Genomic DNA, 23,505 nt, shown 5'->3' with positions numbered 1-23,505 from the left:
TCACAGCCTTCAAACAGAACAAACTGTGCTGACACTTGGATTTTAGACTACCAGCCTCTAGAACTGTGAAAAAATGCATTTATATTATTTAATCCAACCAGCTTGTGGTACCTTGTTATAACAGCCCTAGCAAACTAATATAATAAACCTGTAGTAAAACCCAAAATTATAAAATATTTTAGAAGAACACATAGGAGAAAAACTTGTGACCTTGGATTATGCAAAGATTTCTTAGATAAAATTAATAAATATAATTCTTTAAAAAAATCATAGACTGGGATCAAGGTGGCAAAGTAAGAGGATATGGAGCTCACCTCCCCTCACAAATACATCAAAAATACATCTACATGTGGAATAGTTCTCACTGGAAACTGACAGAAAGACTCTTGTGCAACGAACACTGTAAGAAAGGACATATTTAACTGGGCATAATGGGAGGAAACGATCGGGTTGGGGCCAGTGCCCCTGGGAGGGGACTCAGAGGAAAAGTGAGATTACATGGGCGGACATCTGCCCTGGGGAGTTAGTAGTTCAAGCCACAGATTCGATGCCCCAGTTCTGTCCTACATAAGGGAGAAAAGCCCCCTTGGCTGGTTGGAGGACCGCTGGAACTAATAGAAGGGCTTTGGGAAGCCTGGACTGTACTCCTGAGGAGCACAAGCATGCAGGCTTGCCCCCAGGGGCAAGTGCATCCCAGCCTGAGCTGAGCATCTCAGCCTGAGCTGAGCGAACACTCTGGCCCCACTCCATAACACAGCACAGCACTGGATCTGGGGCAAACATGACCAGGGAAAAGATTTGACCATGGACACAGAGGAGACCCAGACACAAGGTGGAGCCTGGGTGGGGCAGCAGTGGCCATTATTGGTACTTACTCAAGCAGTGACTCAGAAGCAGCCCAGATCTCTGACAGCAGCTTCTCCATCACAGCTATCCCCTGGATACAAGCCAAGAGGCCATGTGGGCCCCTCATGAACTGCAGAGCAATTCTAAAACAGGGTGCTGGCAGCAAAGGCTGGAAGCAGTGATTGGCTGCAAGGGACAAAGGAGACTTGCACCTTATGCTGCGTCTGAGTGGAGCAAGGGAAACAATTGTGGGTGCCTCCACAGGCAGCGCACTGGATGTCAGTCAATGGCCAACATGAGCCAAAAGACACACAAGCCCCATTTGCCTCAGCACTCCCCTTCTCTAGGGCAAGGGTCTCAGTACAAGAAGAGGGAAAACACACACTTAAAGGTACAGAACCATCTCAGGCCTGACACTCGGGGCTTCTGCTCCAGCAATGTGGGATCAGGCCTCACTCCTGATAAGGCGGTGACAGCCAGTGACCAGAGGGGAAGTGCCACCTAAACACTGGCACCAGCTCTAGCTACTCCATCTCCATTTCCACCCCCTACCAAGGTGAGAGCTTCCAGCACACACTGAGGAAAGATGTGACTTGAGGCCACATCAAATCCAACTCTTCCACCAAGGCCGTTGGGCACACACAGTCTGTATAGGGATGATCCCACATAAGGTTGCTCCTTCAAGACAGCAATAGGTAACTCTTTCAAGTGAAATCATAGAGGCAGAGAAAGTTAACCAAAATGAAAAGGCACGGGAACTACTCTCAAATGAAAGAGCAAGAGAAAAACCTTAAAAAAATAATGAAACAAATAAATAATCTATCAGATAAAACATTCAAACCACTGGTAATAAAAAAGTTAACTGAATTAGGGAAAAGATTTCATGTACATAGGGAACACTTCAATAAGGAACTAGAAAATATAAAAATGGCCCAATCAGAAATGAAGAATTTGACAGCTGAAATTAAAAAAAGCATACTAGAAGGAATGAATAGCAGACTAAGTGATAAAGCAGAATGGATAAATGATCTGGAAGATAGAATAATGGAAACCACCAAACCAGTATAGGAAAAAGAAAAACAAATGTTAAATAATGAAAATGATTTAAGAGATCTGTGTAAAAACATTAAGCATACCAATATTTGCATTATAGGTTTGCCACAGGGGCTACTGCCTCACCACAATCCCCAGTTTGAGCTGAGTGAACACCCAGGCCTTGCTCACTCCATGCCACAAACAAAATGAAAACAATCTATGATATATTTGGGATAACATTAAACATGCCAAAATTCACATTATAGTGGTCCCAGAAAGAGAAGAGAGAGAAAAGGGGGTCAAGAATGTATTAGAGGAAATTATGGCTGAAAACATCCTGAGCCTGAAGAAAGAAACATATATCCAGGTACAGGAAGCAAACAGGTTCCCAAACAAGATGAACCAAAACAGACCCACACCAAAACATATCATAATTAAAATAGCAAAATGATAGACAGAGAATTCTAAAGACAGCAAGAGAAAAACAAAGAGTCATATACAATACCCCCATAAGGCTATTAGTTGATTTCTCTGCAGACACTTTGCAGGCCAGAAGGGAGAGGCACAATATATTCAAAGTGCAGAAAGGGAAAAACCTATAACCTAGGATACATTATCCAGCAAGATTATCAATTCAAATTGAAGAAGAGATAAAGAACTTCTCAGAAAAGCAAAAACTAAAAGAGTTCATCAATACTAAACCTACCCTAAAAGAAATGTTGAAGGGTCTTCTCTAACTGAAGAAGTAGGAAACTATAGGAAAGGGAAAATCCCACTAGAAAAAGCTATATAGTAAGGACTGCGTATCAACCACTTAAATAAACCAGTATGGAGACTAAAAGACAAAAAATTGTAAAATCAACTAGAATGACAATAAACAGTGAAGGGATAAACATGAAGATGTAGAATACGACATCAAAAATACAAAATGTGCTCTCCCAGAAGGCACTGTGACTGAGAGGATGCCGGGAAGGAAGGCTTTCTCCTGCAGATTCCAGTTCCTCATAGCTGATCTGCTACTGCTTTTCCCTGGGTACTGGGTCAGAAATGACCTTCAAGATGGTGGAGGAGTAAGATGTAGAGATAACCTTTCTCCCAACAAATACATCAAAAATACATCTACATGTAGAACAGTTCCTACAGAACACCTACCAAATGCTGGCAGAAGACCTCAGACTTCCCAAGAGGCAAGAAAATCCCCACATACTTGGGTAGGGCAAAAGAAAAAAGAAAAAACAGAGACAAAATAATAGGGATGGGACCTGCACAAGTGGGAAGGAGCTGTGAAGGAGGAAAGGTTTCCACACACTAGGAAGCCCCTTTGCAGGTGGAGACTGTGGGTGGCGGAGCTGGGAAGCTTCAGAGCTGCGGAGGAGAGCACAGCAACAGGGGTGTGGAGGGCAAAGTGGAGGGATTCCCACACAAAGGATCAGAGCTAACCAGCACTCACCAGCCCGAGAGGCTTGTCTGCTCACCTGCCGGGGCGGATGGGGCTGGGAGCTGAGGGGGAAGATGGCAGAAGAGTAAGATGTGGAGATCAGCTTCCTCCCCACAGATACACCAGAAATACATCTACACATAGAACAACTCCTACAGAACACCTACTGAACGCTGGCAGAAGACCTCAGACCTCCCAAAAGACAAGAAACTCCCCATGTACCTGGGTAGGGCAAAAGAAAAAAGAAAAAAACAGAGACAAAAGAAAAGGGATGGAACCTGCACCTCTGGGAGGGAGCTGTGAAGGAGGAAAATTTTCCACACACTAGGGAGCCCCTTCACAGGCGGTGATGGGGGTGGGCAGGGTTAAGCTTCAGAGTCACGGGGGAGAGCATAGCAACAGGGATACAGAAGGCAAAGTGAAGAGATTCCAGCAAAAAAATCAGTGCTGACCAGCACTCACCAACCTGAGATGCTTGTCTGCTCACCCACCAGGGCAGGTGGGGACTGGAAGCTGAGGCTCTGGCTTCAGAGGTCAGATCCCAGGGAGAGGACTAGGGTTGGCTGTGTGAAGACAGGCTGAAGGGGGCTAGTGCACCACAGCTAGCCAGGAGGGAGTCAGGAAAAAAGTCTGGACCTGCCAAAGAGGCAACAGACCATTGTTTTGAGGTGTGCGAGGACAGGGGGTTCCTGCTCCGTGTGCCCACAGAAGGCAGAGAATTGCCTAAGTGAGCTCCAGAAATGGGCTTCAGCCACAGCTATCAGCTTGGACCCCAGAGATGGGCATGAGATGTTAAGGCTGTTGCACAGCTTCCAACAATCCTGTGTGCAAGGGCAGGTTACTACTGACACACACCCCCGGGAGCCTGTGTAGCATGTCACTGCCAAGGTCCTGTGATCCAAGGACAACTTCCCCAGGAGAACACATGGCGCACCTCAGGCTGTTGCAATGTCATGCAAGCCTCTGCCACCACAGGCTCACACTGCATTACAATTATGACTACCGTACCCCTCCCTCTCCACGGCCTGAGTTGGCAAGAGAGCGCTAATCAGCTGCTACTTTAACACCCTCTGGTCTGCAAGGGGAACAGATGCCTTAGGGCAGCCTACATGCAGAAGCAGGGCCAAAACCCAAGCTGAACCCCAGGAGATGTGTGAACAAAGAACAGAAAGAGAAATTTCTCTGTGCACCTCAGGAGCAGCAGAATAAATCCACACAGTCAAGTTGATAAACCTGCATCTGTGGAATACCTGAATAGACAATGAATGTTCCCAAAATTGAGGTGGTGGACTTTGGGAGCAACTGTAGAATTGGGGTTTTCTTTCTGCATCTGATTTGTTTCTGGTTGTATGTTTACTTACTTTAGTTTTTAGTGCTTGTTATCATTGGTGGATTTGTTTATTCGTTTGGTTACTCTCTTCCTTTTCTTTTTCTTTACTTTTTATTTTTTTCATTTTTTCTATTTTTATGAGTATGTATGTGTATGTTTCTTTGTGTGAATTTGTCTCCTTATGTTTGGTTTTACCATTTATCCTAGGGGTCTGTCTCTTCGTGGGGTTTTTTGTTTGTGTTTTTTCTTCCTTTTCTCCTGAGCCATGTGTCTGGCAGGGTTTTGGTGCCCTGGCCAGGTGTCAGACCTGAGCCTCCAAGGTGGGAGAGCTGAGTCCAGAACATAGGCCCACCAGAGACATCCTGGCCCCATGTAATATCAATCAATGAGAGATCTCCTAGAGATCTCTGACTCAACACTAAGATCCAGCTCCACCCAATGGACAGCAAGCTCCAGTGCTTGATGGCCCATGCCAAACAACTAGCAACACAGGAACATAAACCCACACATTAGCAGAGAGGATGCCAAAAGTCATACTAAGTTCACAGACACCTCAAAATATATCACTGGATATGGTCCTTCCCAGCAGGATAACAAGATCCAGCCCCACAACAAGAACACAGGCACCAGTCCCCCCCACCAGGAAGCCTACACAAGCCACTGAAACAACCTTACCCACTGGGGGCAGACGTCAAAAACAACTGGAACTATGAAGCTGCAGCCTGTGAAAAGGAGACACAAACACAGTAAGTCAAGCAAAATGGGAAGACAGAGAAATATACAGCAGATGAAAGAGCAAAGTAAAAACCCACCAGACCAAACAAATGAAGAGGAAATAAGAAGTCTACCTGAAAAAGAATGCAGAGTAATGATAGTAAAGATAATCCAAAATCTTGAAAATAGAATAAAGAAAATACAAGAAACGTTTAACAAGGACTTAGAAGACTTAAAGAGCAAACAGACAATGATGAACAACACAATACATGAAATTAAAAATACTCTAGAAGGAATCGAAAGAGGAATAACTGAGGCAGAAGAACAGATAAGTTACCTGGAAGATAAAGTATTGGAAATAACTGCCACAGAGCAGAATAAAGAAAAAATAATGAAAAGAATTGAGGACAGTTTCAAAGACCTCTGGGACAATGTTAAATGCACCAACATTCGAATTATAGGGGTCGCAGAAGAAGAAGAAAAAAACAAAGGGTCTAAGAAAATACTTGAAGAGATTATAGTTGAAAACTTCCCTAACATGGGAAAGGAAATAGTCAGTGAATTCCAGGAAGCACAGAGAATCCCACATAGGATAAATCCAAGGAGAAACCCGCCAAGACACACAGTAATCAAACTAACAAAAATTAAATACAAAGACAAAATATTAAAAGCAGCAAGGGAAAAACAACAAATAACATACAAGGCAATCCCCATAAGGTTAACAGATGATTTTTCATCAGAAATTCTGCAAGCCAGAAGGGACTGGCAGGACATATTTAAAGTGATGAAAGCGAAAAACCTACAACCAAGATTTCTCTATCCAGCCAGGATATCATTCAGATTCAACGGAGAAATTCAAACATTTACAGACAAGCAAAAGTTAAGAGAATTCAGCACCACCAAACCAGCCTTACAACAAATGCTAAAGGAACTTCACTAGGCAGGAAACACAAGGGAAGGAAAAGACTTACAATAACAAACCCAAAACAATTAAGAAAATGGTAATAGGAACATGCATATCAATAATTACCTTAAATGTAAATGGATTAAATGCTCCAAGCAGAAGACAAAGACTGGCTGAATGGATACAAAAATAAAACCTGTACATACACTGCCTACAAGAGACCAACTTCAGACCTAGGGACACATGCAGGCTGAAAGTGAGAGGATGGAAAAAGATATTCCATGCAAATGGAAATTAAAAGAAATCTGGAGTAGCAGTACTCATATCAGACAAAACAGACTTTAAAATAAACACTATTACAAGATACAAAGAAGGACACTACATAACAATCAAGGGTTCAATCCAAGAATAAGATATACCAATTATAAATATTTATACACCCAATATAGGAGCACCTGAGTGCATAAGCCAAATGTTAACAGCCAGAAAAGGGGAAATTGACAATAACACAATCATAGTAGGGGACTTTAACTCCCCACTTTCACCAATGGGCAGATTATCCAAAATGAAAATAAATAAGGAAACACAAGCATTAAAGGACACATTAGTCCAGATGCACTTAATTGATATTTAAAGGACATTCCGACCAAAAACAACAGAATACACATTCTTCTCAAGTGCTCATAGAACATTCTCCAGGATAGATCATATCTTGGGTCACAAATCAAGCCTTGGTAAATTTAAGAAAATTGAAATCATATCAAGTACCTTTTCCGACCACAATGCTATGAGACTAGATATCAATTACAGGAAAAGATCTGTAAAAAATACAAACACATGGAGCCCAAAAAATACACTACTAAATAACTAAGATATCAGTGAATAAATCAAAGAGGAAATCAAGAAGTACCTAGAAACAAATAACAAAGAAAATAGGATGACCCAAAATCAATGGGATGCCCCAGAAGCAGTTCTAAGAGGGAAGTTTATAGCAATTACAATCCTACCTCAAGAAGCAAGAAATATCTCAAATAAACAACCTAACCTTACACCTAAAGCACATAGAGAAAGAAGAAGAACAATAACAACAACAAAAAAAAACCCAGAGTTAGTAAAGAAATCATAAAGCTCAGATCAGATAAAAATAAAAAGGAAATGAAGAAAACAATAGCAAAGATCAATAAAACCAAAAGCTGATTCTTTGAGAAGGTAAACAAAACTGATAAAACATTAGCTACACTCATCAAGAAAAAATGGGAGAAGACTCAAATCAATAGAATTAGAAATGAAAAAGGAGAAGTAACAACTGACACTGCAGAAATACAAAGGATCATGAGAGACTACTACAAGCAACTATATGCCAATAAAATGGAAAACCTGGAAGAAATGGACAAATTCTTAGAAAAGTACAAGCCTCCAAGACTGAACCAGGAAGAAATAGAAAATATGAACAGGCCAACAAAAGCACTGAAATTGAAACTGTGATTAAAAATCTTCCAACTAACAAAATCCCAGGACCAGATGGATTCAAAGGTGAATTCTATCAAACATTTAGAGAAGTGCTAACACCTATCCTTCTCAAACTCTTCCAAAATATAGCAGAGCGAGGAACACTCCCAAACTCATCTACAAGGTCACCATCACCTAATACCAAAACCAAAGATGTCACAGAAGAAGAAAACTACAGATCAATATCACTGATGAAATAGATGCAAAAATCCTGAATAAACTACTAGCAAAAAGAATCCAACAGCACATTAAAAGGATCATACACCATGATCAAGTTGGGTTTATCCCAGGAGTGCAAGGATTCTTCAATATATGCAAGTAAATCTATGTGATACACCATATTAACAAACTGAAGGATAAAAACCATATGATAATCTCAATAGATGCAGGAAAAGTTTTTGACAAAATTCAGCACAATTTATGATTAAAAACTATCCAGAAAGTGGGCATAGAGGGAACCTACCTCAACATAATAAAGATCATATATGACAAACCCACAGCCAACGTCACTCTCAATGGTGAAAAATTGAAACCATTTCCTCTAAGATTAGGAAAAAGACAAGGTGACCCACTCTCACCACTATTATCCAACATAGTTTTGGAAGTTTTAGTGACAGCAATCAGAGAAGAAAAACAAACCAAAGGAATCCAAATCGGAAAAGAAGAAGTAAAACTGTCACTGTTTGCAGATGACATGACACTATACATAGAAAATCATAAAGGTGCTACCAGAAAACTACTAGAGCTAATTAATGCATTTGGTAAAGTAGCAGGATACAAAATTAATGAACAGAAATCTCTTGCGTTCCTATACACTAACGACAAGAAATCTGAAAGAGAAATTAAAGAAACACTCCTATTTACCATTGCAACAAAAAGAATAAAATACGTAGGAATAAACCTACCTAAGGAGTCAAAAGACCTGTAAGCAGAAAACTATAAGACAGTGATCAATGAAATTAAAGGTGATACAAACAGATGGAGAGATATACCATGTTCTTCCATAGGAAGAATCAACACTGTGAAAATGACTATACTACCCAGAGCAATCTACAGATTCAATGCAATCCCTATCAAACTACAAATGACATTTTCCACAGAACTAGAACAAAAAATTTCACAATTTGTATGGAAACACATAAAACCCCAAATAGCCAAAGCAATCTTGAGAAAGAAAAATGGAGCTGGAGGAATGAGGTTCCCTGGCTTCAGACTATACTACAAAGCTACATTAACCAAGACAGTATGATCCTGGCACAGAAACAGAAATATAGATCACTGGAAAAGTATAGAAAGCTCAGAGATAAACCCACACATGGATGATCACCTTAAATTTGACAAAGGAGGCAAGAATATACAATGGAGAAAAGACAGCCTCTTCAACAAGTGGTGCTGGGAAAACTGGACAGCTACATGTGAAAGAATGAAATTAGAACACTTCCTGGCACCATGCACAAAAATGTACTCAAAATGGATTAAAGGCCTAAATGTAAGGCCAGACACTGTAAAACTCTTAGAGGAAAACATACCCAGAACACTTTGTGACATAAATCACAGCAAGATCCTTTTTGACCCACCTCCTAGAGAAATGGAAATAAAAACAAAAATAAATAAATGGTACCGAATGAGACCTAAAATCTTTGCACAGTAAAGGAAACCATAAACAAGACGAAAATACAACCCTCAGAATGGGAAAAATATTTGCAAATAAAGCAACTGACAAAGGATTAATCTCCAAAATATACAAGCAGCTCATGCAGCTCAATATCAATAAAAACCCAACCCAACCCAAACATAGGCAGAAGACCTAAATAGACATTTCTCCAAAGAAGATATACATATTGCCATCAAACAGATGAGAGGACGCTCAACATCACTAATCATTAGAGAAATGCAAATCAAAACTACAATGCAGTATCACCTCACACCATTCAGAATTGCTATCATCAAAAAATCTACAAACAATAAATGTTGGAGTGGGTGTGGAGAAAAGGGAACCCTTTTGCACTCTTGGTGGGAATGTAAATTGATACAGCCACTATGGAGAACAGTATGGAGGTTCCTTAAAAAACTAAAAATAGAACTACCATTTGACCTAGCAATTCCACTACTGGGCATATACCCTGAGATAACAATAATTCAAAAAGAGACAGGTACCACAGTGTTCATTGCAGCACTGTTTACAATAACGAGGACATGAAAGCAACCTAAATGCCCATAGACAAGTGAATGGATAAAGAAGATGTAGCCCATATATACAATGGAATATTACTCAGCCATAAAAAGAAACGAAATTGAATTATTTGTTGCTAGGTGGATGTACCTATAGTCTGTCATATAAAGTGACGTTGGTCAGAAAGAGAGAAATAAATTTCGTATGTTAACACATGTATATATGGAATCAAAAAAAAAACGTTTCTGACAAATCTAGGCACAGGACAGAAATAAAGACACAGATGTAGAGAATGCACTTGAGTACACAGGGAAGGCCAAGTGTATGCTGGGATGAAGTAAGAGAGTAGCACTGACATATATACACTACCAAATGTAAAATAGATAGCTAGTGGGAAGCAGCTACATAGCTCAGGGAGATCAGCTTTGTGCTTTGTGACCACCTAGGGGGTGGGATAGGGAGTGTGGGAGGGAGACTCAAGAGGGAGGGTATATGGGGATATATATATATATATATATATATATATACACATACATATAGCTGATTCACTCTCTTATACAGCAGCAAGTAACACAACATTATAAAGCAATTATACCCCAATAAAGATGTAAAAAGAACACAAAATATGAGTTGGGAGAGTAAAAAATGTAGGTCTTTTATAATGTGTTTGAACTTAAAAGAGTACCAATTTAAAACAAGTGGATATAATTATGTGTCAACATATATGGACTCCATGGCAACCACAAATCAGGAACACACAATGGATACACAAAAACAAAAATAAATGAACTCAAGCATACCATTAAGGAAAATCATCAAGCCACAAGGAAAGAAACAAAAAGAAGAATTAAACAAGGAAGAACTACAAAATGAACCCTAATGCAAGTAATAAAATGACAATAAGGCATACCTATCAATAATTACTTTAAATTTCAATGGACTAAATGCATCAATCAAAAGACATAGGGTGGCTGATTGGATGAAAGAAAACACCAGGACCATCTCTATGCTGCCTACAAGAGAAGCAGTTCAGAAGTAAAGACACACACAGACTGAAAGTGATGCAATGGAAAATGATATTTCATGCAAATGGAAATGACTAGGAAGTGGAGTTAGCAATACTCATTTCAGACAAAATAGACTTTAACCCAAAGAAATATAGTGAAAGACAAAGAAGGGCATTATACCATGATAAGGAGATTAGTACAAGAAGAGAATATCACAATTGTTAACACATATGTACCCAATACAGGAGAACCTAAATATACAAAGTAAATACTAAGAGACATTAAAGGATAAACTGACAATAGTGCAATAATATTAGGGGACTTTAACATCTCACTTCCATCAATGGACAGATCATCCACACAGAAGATCAATATGGCCACAGTGACCTTAAATGACACTATAGACTAGTTGGACTTAATAGAGAGCTACAGTACATTCCATCCAAACACAGCAGAATACATATTCTTTTCCAGTACACATGGACCATTCTCCAGTATAGATCACATGCTAGACCATAAAACAAGCCTCAATGAATTTAATAGGACAGAAATTATATCAAGCATATTTTCTGAGCACAAAAGGATGAAACTGGAAAACACCTGCATAAAGAAAAATGGAAAAACAAACGAACACATGGATACTGAACAACATGCTAGTTAAAAACCAATGGGTCAATGAAGAAATCAAAGAAGAAATCAGAAAATACCAGGAGACAAATGAAAATGGAAACACAACATTCCTAAATCTCTGGGATGCAGCAAAAGCTCTTCTAAGAGGGAAATTTATAGCAATACAGGCTTTAATCAAGAAAGAAGAAAAATCTCAGATAAAGAACCTAACCTACCACCTGAAAGAATTAGAAAAATTATGACAAAGAAAGATCAAAATCAGCAGAAGGAAGAAAATAATCAAGATCATAGAGGAATTAAATAAAATAGAGAGTAAATAATAGAAAAGAGCAATGAAACCAAAAGGCGGTTTTTTGAAAAAATAATCAAAATAGATTAAAACCTTTACCCAGGTTCACCAGGAAGACATGAGAGAACCCAAATTAACAAAATAAGAAATAAAAGAGGAAAAATAATTAACAATACCACAGAGATACAAAAAACCATAAGTGAATACGATGAACAGTTATATGCCAGCAAATTGGACAACTTAGAAAACATGGAAAATTCTAGAAACATACAACATGCCAAGACTGAATCAAGAGAAAACAGACAATTTGAACAGTCAAATTACTAGTAGTGAAATTGAATTTCTAATAAAAAATACTCCTAGCAAACAAAAGTCATGACCGGACAGCTTCACAGGGGAATTCTACCAAATATAGAAAGGAGAGATAATATCTTTCTCAAATTATTCCAAAAAATTTAAGAGGATGAAACACTCCTAAATTCATTATATGAAGCTACCATTACCCTGATACTAAAACAAACAAAAACACTACAATAAATAGAACTACAAGCCAATATCTTTGATTAATATAGAGGCAAAAATTCTCAACAAAATATTTGCAAACTGAATTCAACAACGTATAAAAATGGTCACAAAACATGATCCATGTTGGATTTATTCATGGGACTCAAGGATGTTTCAACGTTCACAAATCAATCAATGTGACACAGTAACAAAAGGAAGGATAAAAATCACATTAGCAGATGCAGAAAATGCATTTGACAAAATTCAACATCCATTCATGATAAAAACTCTCATCAAAGTGGTTATACAGGGAACATATCTTAACACAATAAAGGCCATTTATGAAAACTCACAGCTAACATCATTGTCAATGGTGAAAAGCTGAAATCCTTTCCTCCATATTCAGAAACAAGACAAGGTGAGAAGTAGTATTCTCACCACTTCTTTTTAACATAGTTGGAAGTCCTAGCTACAGCAATCAGACAAGAAAAAGAAATAAAAGGCATCCAAATTGGACGTGAAGAAGTAAAACTGTTACTATTTGAAGATGACAGTATTCTATACGTAGAAAACATTGAAGTCTCCACCGTAAAACACTAGAATTAATAAATAAATTCAGTAGACTTGCAGGATACAAGATTAATATACAGAAATCTGTGGCTTTTCTATACACTAATAATGAACTATCAGGAAGAGAGAATGTAAAAAAAAATCCCATTTAAAATCACATCTAAAAGAATAAAATATCTATGAATAAACTTAACCAAATAGGTGAAAGGCCTATACTCTGAAAACTATAAAATACTGATGAAAGAATTCGAGGATGATACAAAGAAATGGAAAGGTATCCTATGCTATTACTTTGGAAGAATTAATATTTTTTAAATGGCCCTACTACCCAAAGCAATCTACAGATTTAACGAAGTCCCTGCCAAAACACCCATGATATTTTTCACAGAACTAGAACAAATAATCCTAAATTTCATATGGAACCACAAAAGACCATGAATTTACCAAAATAATCTTGAAGAAAAGAACAAAGCTGGAGGTATCACCCTCCCTGACTTCGGACTATACTACAAAGCTACAGTAATCAAAAAAGCATGGTACTGGCACAAAAATACACACAAAGATCAATGGAACAGAATAGCAAGCCCAGAAATAAACCATGCACTTATGGTCAATTCATATATGACAAAGGAGCTAAGGAAATAAAATGGAGAAAACACAGTCACTTCAATAAGTGGTGCTGAGAAAACTGGACAGTTACATGTAAAACAATGATATTAGAACATTTACTCACACCAAACACAAAAATAAACTCAAAATGGATTAAAGACCTAAATGTAAGACCTGAAACTATAAAATTCCTAGAAGAAAACATAGGAGGAACAGTCTTTGAAATAAATTGGAGAAATATTTTTTTGGATCTGTCCCCTAAGGCAAAAGAAATAAAAGCAAAAATAAACAAAGGAGACCTAGTTAAAATTAAAAGCTTTTACACAGCAAAGGGAACCATCAACAAAATGAAAAGACAACCTATGGGACAGGAGAAAATATTTACAAATAATATGCCCAACAAGTTTTAATATAAAAAATATATAAACAGTTCATACAACTTAATACATTTTATTATATATTTATTAGTTTTTTTCATATTTCTTAAACCAATATTTGTCTCAACAGAAAGCCAGGAAACTTTTCTGTAATATCTAATACTTTCCTCAGATTTCAGGAATGAAAAGTATGTGGTGTATTTATATCCATTGATATGGTTTTCAAAACTACACTGAGAATGCTATCTTTTCATTTTCTCATTAAGGTATACTTTTCAAAAAATTATTTGTTTTATATATTGGCTGCATTGGGTCTTCATTGCTGCATGCAGGCTTCCTCTAGTTGTGGATAGCAGGGGCTACTCTGTTGCGGTGTGTGGGCTTCTCAGTGCACAGGCTCAGTAGTTGTGGCACACGGGCTTAGTTGCTCCATGGCATGTGGGATCTTCCTGGACCAGGGATCAAACCCCTGCTCCCTGCATTGGCAGGCAGATTCTTAACAACTGCAGCACCAGGGAAGTCCCTCATTAAGGTATACTTTCATCTATCAATCTATAATTACCATTTTACAAATATGATTCAAGTCATAAATTACTTTCTTCTTTTTCTAGATAAAGAAAACTACAATTCCAAACTAGGAAAATGACAATTTTTAAACTGCAAAAAATAAACTTTTAAAATGAGGATAAACTTTTTTTTAACCAACTTTGTGATTTTTTTATTGATGGACGACAACTTTAGACTCTAGGTATCACTAGCTGTGTACAATTAGAGATGTAGCATCGTAGAGGAGCAGGCAGCAGAATTAAACAGCAGACATAGGGCAATGTCAATCTTCATTATTTTGCCCATTTTTCATTATGTGTACACAGAAGCATGAAGGCAATTTGAAATCTCTTAATGGCAATAAAGTTACAATCACTCATCTATATGGCTAACATCTTAGCTCCAATATTTCACTTGCAATGTGCACATAAGCAGCTTCTCATCACACAACTGTTAGTCAATTTTTCCTATTAGGAAACAGCAACTTAATTTTTGTGTTTATTTATCTTTTGAAGTAAAAACTATTTCTTCTCAGATAATAGCTCATTTTTATCATTTATCAAAAAATTAAATGGTGGGGGAGAAAAGTGTGATGTATTAAAAAATTTACTTTTTAAGGAAAGATAAAATTCATTTCAACAAATTTAAAAGTGTTGTTACTGGTGCAGGATCTATTCTACTGTACAGTTAGATGGAGAATAGGCATTATTTCAGAAATATGTTTGTTTTTCCCATAAAATTTCTTTTTTTTTTCATCTTTACTGGAGTACAATTGCTTTACAATGGTGTGTTAGTTTCTGCTTCATAACAAAGTGAATCAGTTATACACATACATATGTTCCCATATCTCTTCCCTCTTGCGTGTCCCTCCCTCCCACCCTCCCTATCCCACCCCTCCAGGCGGTCACAAAGCACCGAGTTGAACTCCCTGTGCTATGCGGCTGCTTCCCACTAGCTATCTACCTTACGTTTGGTAGTGTATACATGTCCATGCCTCTCTCTTGCTTTGTCACAGCTTACCCTTCCTGCTCCCCATATCCTCAAGTCCATTCTCTAGTAGGTCTGTGTCTTTATTCCTGTCTTACTCCTAGGTTCTTCATGACATTGTTTTCCTTAAATTCCATATATATGTGTTTGCATATGGTATTTGTCTTCCTCTTTCTGACTTACTTCACTCTGTATGACAGACTCTAGGTCTATCCACCTCATTACAAATAGCTCAATTTCGTTTCTTTTTATGGCTGAGTAATATTCCATTGTATATATGTGCCACATCTTCTTTATCCATTCATCCGATGATGGGCACTTAGGTTGTTTCCATCTCCGGGCTATTGTAAATAGAGCTGCAGTGAACATTTTGGTACATGACTCTTTTTGAATTTTGGTTTTCTCAGGGTATATGCCCAGTAGTGGGATTGCTGGGTCATATGGTAGTTCTATTTTTAGTTTTTTAAGGAACCTCCATACTGTTCTCCATAGTGGTTGTATCAATTTACATTCCCACCAACAGTGCAAGAGGGTTCCCTTTTCTCCACACCCTCTCCAGCATTTATTGTTTGTAGATATTTAATGATGGCGATTTTGACCACTGTGAGCTGATACCTCTTTGTGGTTTTGATTTGCATTTCTCTAATGATTAGTGATGTTGAGCATCCTTTCATATGTGAACTCAAAATGGATTAAAGACCTAAATGTAAGGCCAGACACTGTAAAACTCTTAGAGGAAAACATAGGCAGAACACTCTATGACATAAATCACAGCAAGATCCTTTTGGACCCACCTCCTAGAGAAATGGAAATAAAAACAAAAATAAACAAATGGGACCTAATGAAACTTCAAAGCTTTTGCACAGCAAAGGAAAGCATAAACAAGACGAAAAGACAACCCTCAGAATGGGAAAAAATATTTGCAAATGAAGCAACTGACAAAGGATTAATCTCCAATATATACAAGCAGCTCATGTAGCTCTATATTAAAAAAACAACCCAGTCCAAAAATGGGTGGAAGACCTAAATAGACATTTCTCCAAAGAAGATATACAGATTGTGTATTTTGTTAAGTCAAGTGACAATCTATTTCAATCAAATGATTTTGATTTGGAAATTAGAAGTTAACAAACTATGTTGTGCACAATCTCCAAGGCGTCTCCTTTCATTCTAGCCCATTTTTGCAACAGGGAGAAAGAGCTTCTCTCTAAAGAGTCACTGAAGATAGGAGGGAAGTCGGTGAGACTTGGTGCTCAATAAACAGTGTTGGGCACAGACAGTGACAGCTACAGCAGGTCCACATGGCAGTAATACAAGAAGTAGGCTGTGCACTCAGTTGTGGGCTTCAACACTTGGTATTTGTTAATCGCCTTGACCATCTGGTCGTTGATGTGCAGCCAGCCATTCAGACCAATCTGGAAGACATCCATGTTGTAGTGGCCACCAGTGTTGCTGCTGCTGTGGTGGTAGACCACTGCAAATAGCCTATAGGCTCTGTGACATTTAAAATTCTTATTTTTTAACCCCTGGAGAAAGCAGTTCTTTATTAATTTTCAAGTCTACAGGATATCCAATATTTTTTATAAGCTTCTGACTTCCACCAGTCTTCTCGTAAACAAACCATTTCAGGTACAACACGAGAAAAAGAGGGAGTTTTTCCAGAGTAACTCTTCAACTGATCTCAACCTCTTGTTTGTTTTTGGTGGTATAACCCTAGACAGATTCTCTTGTCACCAAGCTTTCCAACGCATCCTGGACGGTGCATATCTTGTCCAACTGGATATCCAGCTGCAACGTGAAGAACGGCTGCACGGTGGCAGACACTTCTGAACTCTGCTGGTAAACCACAGACCTGATGTGTTCACCAAAAATGCCAGCGATTGAGGTCTGGACAAAATCCACCTGGTGAATGAACAAGGTCTTATTTCAGGGGCCAACTTGCTCCCATTAGTCCTCATTTCATTTGCCTGGTTCTTCCTGCTTGTCTTTGTTCACTGAGTGGCTTTTGGGTCCATTGGAAATAGTAAGTTTTTCATTATTTGCTGAGAGAAGTTTCTTTAGGTTCAGCATTTCCTCATAAAGTCCATTTAGAATGAAGCCTAAGTACTCCTCAGCATCTTTTTGGTGACCCTTTTCAGAAAGGCTTGACTTGATAACTCTCAGGAGTCTATAAGTATACGTTGGTTCAAAGGCAGCTCCAGGGCGGGTATCCCTCATGATCCCCAAGAGCTTGTCTGGGTTTTGGAGGCACTGGCATATTAGTAAACTTATTCATTAGCTGAACAAAGCTATCTATCATGGGTGTAGATATACAAGGCCTCTGCACTTTTGAATACAGAGGAATGAACTTCATCAGGTGATACATCAGAGGGCAAGCAACCAATGCCTGGAGTGTAGCATTAATGTAGCCCAAGTTTCCTTTATTGATCAGCCCGCGGGGTTGCAATGACACTGGTTTATGAATCAAGGTTACGTTCTCCAGTAACTCTGCAATCTTTATGGCTACAGGATCCTCTGAAACTGGAACCAGCCCTTCCTTGACTTCAACCTCCTTTTTGGAGACCAGGGTAGAAGTGGCGGGAGGGGAATACTTAGTTTCCATGGAAACCACAGACAAGGAGGGAGAGGGGAGGGGAGGGAGTAGGAGGAAGAGGGCTTAGAATCCTGAAAAAGACTGGCCCACGATTTTGCAGGCCAACTGGTGGGAGCAGGGCCTACCACAGAGGCCTGGGCATCTGCAGGAGGGGAGGTGCTCTTAGCTTTCTCAGGGTCCATGTCTGAGCTTGCACAGTGTGCAACTCCACCCTGTTGGCAGCTGTGCCCTCAACAAAGGATTCAAGTATTTGTGCATTGGCACCTCCAAGGTTCTCAGTAGTATCAGTCCCAACCTAAGGCTGAGCCACAGCTGTCCTCAAAAGGGTGTCCATGGCAGCCTCTGTGTGGTAGCAAGATTATTCAATGTCAGCCCCATGGCAGGCAGCCCTCATGCTGCCCCTGCAGTCCTGGCCTTCTGATGAAGGCTCTAGGAAAGAACCACTAGGCACAGCATCACTGCTGAAGTCCGTGGCATCCTGGGGGCTGCCACAAGTTCTGGGTGCCCCTGACAGGGACACATCACCCATCAACTTTGCATCCTCTGCACTTACACTGTTCTGGACTCTGGGATTGACATGGCCATTGACCAAGGCTTCTGTGGAAGTATACACTCGCTGCGATCTTTCAAGTAACTCTACCCAGGTGGACTGTTTTTGTTTTCTTTTTACGCTCCCTTTGTCCAAGACCACCCAAGATGCCATCATTTTCTAAAACTTCCACCTCCACGTTAGTGCTGCCATCCAGAGCAAATGCAGAGCCTGGGTACTGGTAGTTGGTGGAGCTACAGTTCACTTCTGTATCTATGTCATCAGGGATCTTTTGGAAAGCTGTGCAAATAAGGATAAATTCAGGGGCCTAAGGATTCAATGTGCTTGAAATACTATATGTAGTTGGGAGTTCTCAGCAAAGTGTCAGTGTGTTCAGTTACTTCATTAACACCAAATTCAATTCTCTAATAGTCTTCTCCATTAGGTAGTTCATCAGCAGCTTGTGCACCAGGCAGAACTGCTCCACTACATAGATGATGCTCAACCGAAGAGCAAGGAGTCACAAAGAACTAATGGAATTCATCAGAGCTAAAATCTCCAAAAATATACTGTGGGTTGCGGAGGGCCATGGAGGCCTGTTTCAATGAGCCTCGGTGCTCAACTGACTCCTCATGCTGCTTCCCTTCTAAATCAAATTTTGATTTGTATATATTCTCACTAAATTGTTATAGAACAAAAGAAACATTTGCATGCAATAAGTGTTTATGGAATAAATGAAGAGGGGGAAGAGGATGGAAAAGCATTAAAGGAAGACAAGTGGAAATCAAGGATGTTCACAAGAAAGTAGAGTTCTATAATTTTATAGACACAAAAGAACTAAGGTACATTTTATTCCACCCATTCATTTTGAAATAAGCACCGAGTCTCTAGATGTTAACATTTCCCATTTTTCAATGCATCCTCTATATTAAATACTTGTTCAAAAGACAAAAGTATAATTCTGTCCTTGAGACTGAAAAACAACAACAACAAAAACAGCAGCAGCAGCAGCAGCACACTCTCCCATGGAAATAAGCTCTTTTCCATTTGAAAGAACTTAATATTATGATCCTCAATAATGAAAGGAATCTGCATTGTATATTGCAGTAAAAATAACAAACCTGTAATGAAGATCTTCAACCAGAAATCACGGAAACTGGACAGTTTACTGTCTGCTCTTAATTTTTTTAGTCAGGATTTTTATTTTAATTGAGAAAGGAAGTCTGTATGCCTGGGTTTCTATTGGCCTCAATCATAATTTCCAACTGTATGTATTCACAGATGACTACATATTGTCCTCTATATGAATAGAAGGAAAAGATGTCTGCTGTCCCTTGACATACTATTCATTACAGTGAAAAGTAAATAAGAACTATTTCATCTTCAGAGTATTTTTCTATGACATTAAAATTGAAAAATATTAAAGTCACATTACAGATCTTTATTACATTAAAGACCTGTAATAGAAGATATACAGTAATAACACATTTTTGCTTTACTCTAATGCAGTAATAATGGTGTCAAGTTAAATAAAAATATTCACTAAAATAAACATTTGAGTTACAAACTTAAGAGTTTGCAAACATTACTAGAAGCAAATGAAATAAATTTCAAGGTCTTAAATTGTGAAGGAAAGGCTGTGAGTTTAATTGTACTCCATAGTAGTATGAATTTTCTCTTTCCCTTAGGACTGTAAGGGGAAATCAGTAAATTGATGGGTAATCCAAATAAAAGTTCATCAAAACTCAGGGCCTTTGTTACATGTACAGCAAGGACTACTAAAATCATATACCATAATTTACCTGTGTGATTAGTGGTACAGAAATTGTGTACCTGGCCATACAGGGAAAGGTCAAAATACATGCTGTAACAAAGTTGGTGGTACTTCTAGGTAAAACAGGTAAACACATACCACCCTTTCTCTCTCACACAACACAGTGATACCTAGACAGAATGCATGATGTATCTCTTTGAGAATTCTGAATAGTATATTAGCAGGAGGATAGAGTAAGAACATCAGAATTCAAAGTACTACTGATCTGGTAGTAGGATTGCACAATTTCCCCTCCAGTATCTTCTAGCTTGAACTCAACATAGCCTGAAACATATAAATGGGCACTGGTGCAGACAGAGAGGGAAATAGGAGAAGCCCTCTGCCTCTGGCTTAAGGAGCAGGAAAGGGAACTCCTACCATTCAGAGATACTGGAAATCCTTGATTTTTTGCTTTCGTTTTTTGTTTCTTTGTTTTCCTTTCTCCAATCCCTCATGTCCTAGCTCTCAATCTGTAGTGTGGAACCAAGAGTACAGGAAGTTCCCCTTCTGATCAGAGGAGATCTGGTACCAAGAACTTGGGGCCAAGCCCATTGATATTTTTTTTTTATTTATGACTCCCCACCACGAGAAAATGAACACAGGCTCAGGAATGGAAGTGCCCAATAAGGTGAAGTAACCAAGTCTCAAATATCTGTCCAAAGGTCTGAAAAGAGGAGACCCAAAGAACTTGAAATCACAGGAGAAGTCAAGAAGAGGGAGCTACTCAAGACACTGAGCCTATAAAATAGTTTATGAAATCCTGGTATCAAGTCTGAACTGTGTGTGCATGGGGATCTGATCTTATTCTGCATACCAAAGACTTTGAGAAATAAACTAAATGAAACTACTGCCAAGCACCAGAATGCCCTAGGTAATGCACACAAATGATAGATTTGAAAATCACTGCACAGACTTTTAACAATAATTACATTGAAAGCACAACACACACAGTGTGGGTGAGAAGTTGTGGCCTGAACATAAAAAGGTCGTTTCCTTGATAAAACAAAATATCAACATTCTGCACAGGCAATATTCTGCATAGGCTTTAAATAAGTCCTAAAATCTAACATAATATTCAAAATATACAGAATAAATTATAAAGTTATTAGATACACAAGAACCAGGAAAGACTGAGCTTGCATGGAAGAAATAATCAATAAGAGATGAATTCTAGAACAGCGATGTTAGGAGCTCTGCAGAACTGCTCCCAGGGGAAAAACATAACTGAAAAGAATTATTTGAAACCAAAAATTTTAAGTCTGTTAGAAATATCCCCAATTAAATACAGCAAAAGAAGAAACATTTACCCCCCCCCAAAATATATAAAATCTCAATAAGAACAGCAAAAGTCAGTGACACTTGAGCCAGAAAACCCTCTCTCCCTCCCCTCTGCTTCAATTCAGCAGGACAGGAGCTGCACTATGAGCAGGTGTGACCAAAAACACAGGGTCGTCTCCTCCCCCAGATCCCAGTTAAGGGCTATGATATCTCTGAGGATGGAAAGACATTTCTCATCCTCCTCAGTTCCATGTTACAAAAGCTCTATTACATTCTGAGTGTTCTAGGTCTCTTTTCCTCCACCTAGCCACAATTTACAAGGCAGAAGCTCTAACAAGGTGCAGAAGAACAGAAACAGTGCAGCCCAGATCACTTTTGTCCCAGCTCATTCAAAGGATGAAGGTTCTATCTTGGGAAAGGCAAGTGAAGAAGAGCAGAAGTTACTGCCATGTGAAGCAGGGGTGTCATTCTGAGAGAAGTAAGCCACCTCCCTGTACCCAAATCCAGAGAAATGGTGCACAGTTGTTAACTGGAGAGACAGAGGTGGGCCATAATAACAGAAAACTAAGAAGCTCTTCCCAAGGGAACTGACTTTATTTGGTAGAGTTTTGGAAAGTTCAAACTTCATGGTGCTGTTGAATATAATGGATATTTTAGATGTAAGCAATAAAGAGGAGGCTAAAAACTCCATGAGAACAACCAGTTAAACCATAGGCCAGCTAGCTGACAAGAGAAAACCAGGGAAAGAAACAATTAAGAAGATCCCTCCTGGGGTCAGAACAAACCTCAAAGAATAGCTTATAAAATCAACCCCTGCAAAGTGGCCAGAATATAATTGGGTCAGACTATATGTAGTATTTATACCCCCAATGCGTTGTCAAAAATAAGAGAAAAATCAGCTGGTTATGACTCAGGGCTAAGGGCTGAATGAGATATCAACAGAGGCAAACAGCTTGACAGAGATATCAGAGAAAGTGACAGTCAAAGAGAACCATGATAAAACCTTGTCATCCCATAGTGACTGTATTTATGCTAAAGGCTGTGCCCTCTGAGGAGGAATAAAATAGACATTTTAAAAATGTTACTAGTAATAGAGAGGGACATTTTATAATAATAATGGTCAATAAATCACAAAGATGTGATGATTATAGATATATGTGCACCTACAAACAGAGCTCCAAAATGCATAGTGCAAAGCCTGAAATAATAAATGTAAAAATAGATAATTTAGATCATAGTTGGAGACTTCAGTAATCCACTTACAATAACAGATAGAACAACTAGGTAGTAGGTCAACAAGCAAATACAAGATTTGAACAATACTACAAAGCAAGTAGACCTAAATGACATCTATAGAATACTACACCCAAAACCAGCAGAAAACATTCTCCTGAAGTACATAGAACATTCTACAGGATAGACCATATGCTAGGCAGTAAAACAAACATCAGTAAATTTAAAAGAATTGAAAACATGCAAGTTTTATATTCTGAACACAGTAGAATTAAATTAGAAATAAATAAAATGAAGGGGACTTCCCTGGTGGTGCAGTGGTTAAGAATCTGCCTGCCAATGCAGGGGACATGGGTTTGAGCCCTGGTCTGGGAAGATCTCACATGCCACGGAGCAACTAAGCCCATGTGTCACAACTACTGGGCCCGTGTGCCACAACTACTGAAGCCCACGCACCTAGAGCCCATGCTCCACAACAAGAGAAGCCACCACAGTAAGAAGCCCCTGCACTGCAACGTAGAGTAGCCCCCACTTGCTGCAGCTAGAAAAAGCCCGTGCCCAGCAACGAAAACCCAACACAGCCAGAAAGAA

General features: G+C 39.0%; 1 protein-coding gene and 1 pseudogene across 2 annotated transcripts in view; both read right to left on the bottom strand.

Annotated features, from left to right (window-relative positions):
• DACH2 (dachshund family transcription factor 2) overlaps positions 1 to 23,505 on the bottom strand; it is a 632,729-nt gene that overhangs the window by 268,811 nt on the left and 340,413 nt on the right. The window lies entirely within an intron of this gene.
• LOC114906099 lies at positions 16,755 to 19,189 on the bottom strand (annotated as a pseudogene).

This window comes from Monodon monoceros, unplaced genomic scaffold, assembly GCF_005190385.1.
Source record: "Monodon monoceros isolate NGI ecotype Baffin Bay Population unplaced genomic scaffold, NGI_Narwhal_1 Super_Scaffold_22, whole genome shotgun sequence".
Classification (NCBI taxonomy): domain Eukaryota; kingdom Metazoa; phylum Chordata; class Mammalia; order Artiodactyla; family Monodontidae; genus Monodon; species Monodon monoceros.
Note: the sequence above shows the minus strand (reverse complement) of the source record. Positions and strands in the feature narration are given on the sequence as shown.